Consider the following 1,457-nt stretch of genomic DNA (forward strand, 5'->3'; position numbering starts at 1 on the left):
GATTGATATAAGACTATGTGGTAACATGAACTGTTCATGATGTAACAATAAACAAATTTGGAAGAACTAACCAAGAAATTGGCCAGAGATAATAGTAGTGTAAGACTAATGCATTGATTGGAGATCATGTTTCTCTTCCTTAAATATTACACATTAATATATTGATTTTTATTCAGTGGTTATCCATCAGGAAGGAACCTGGCAGAAACAGTATTTTCAGATGAGATCGTTAATGAAAGTTTTTAAAAGATTCTTTTCCATGGTTCTTGTCCTTTTCACCCTGATTTCTGCAATTCTCGGTGACTCACTCAACAATTATTGAGCACCCACTCACTGTCTAGGAAGAAAGATACTTTTTCAAGTGCATATATTATGCCAGAAATACAATAATAAATGTATACTTGAGCATTATAGAGATCTAAAAGAACGGTTTGCAAAAAGGAGAGGTAAAAAAGCCTCAAGAAGGGCTTCAAAGACTGGGTTATTGGGGCTGGAGCAATGGTACCCTGGATAGAACATTGTGTGGCATGGGGCCTACCGGGGTTCCATCTCTGGCATCTCTCCAGGAGTGAGTGATCCCTAAGCACAGAACCAGCCAGGGAGTAACCCTTGAGCATTGCAGTGTGTGGCACCCGCTCCCCAAAAAAGGGATCATTGATTCCCCTTCAGTTTCCAAATTCTCTGCCAAGAGTTCTAAAACACGTTCCAAGGCAGACGAGCGCGGAATAACGGGGGAACGGGGTGTGTTTGGAACATTCTGGTGGTTTTGCAGGGTAAGAGGCACAAGAGGTGGTATGGGGGAGCGTTGGGAGGGGGGAAATGAAAAGGTTTGTTTGGATCCTGCAGGACCTTAATACCAAGTGTTTGGGAGTGATCAAAGATCTTCCTTCACTTTAGGGGCTAGAGAAAAAGAAATGGGGCGCTTGCCCTGCAGGCCCCAGACCATGGTATGGTTCCCCCAGCCAAGCATCATCAGGAGTGACCCCTAAATGCCCAACTTAGGAGTGAGTGACCCCTGAGCATCACCGGATGTGGCTCTCCCCCAAAATAACTTCTTTTTTAAGTAATAATAAAGGCAAGATTGTTGGGTTCAGAGGGAGGACTCCAGCCTCAGGAGAGCGCACTATGGGGGGGCCAGGAAGAGTGAAAGGAAGACTGTCTGGCCAGCAGATACACACTCGCGACTTTTCTTGGCCCGGCCCGGCCTGCAGAGCCCCTGGATCTCCGGGCTCGCTCGTCGCGGGGCGCCCTTGGCCGGCGGGGGAGCCAGGCTTGGGGGTGGCCCTGCCTGGGTGGTCCCCCGCTCCGCCCCCCGCGGCGCCGTTGCCTAGCAGCAGATCCGGCCGCGCGGCTCCGGGTAATTTGCAGGCTGGGCGGCCAATGGGAGGGCGTCGCCCCGGCCCGCTCCCTTTTTCTGGGGCTGCAGAAGCTTCCCCCGCACTCGAGCCGCTCCGCTC

Source organism: Suncus etruscus, chromosome 6, assembly GCF_024139225.1.
Source record: "Suncus etruscus isolate mSunEtr1 chromosome 6, mSunEtr1.pri.cur, whole genome shotgun sequence".
NCBI classification, from domain to species: domain Eukaryota; kingdom Metazoa; phylum Chordata; class Mammalia; order Eulipotyphla; family Soricidae; genus Suncus; species Suncus etruscus.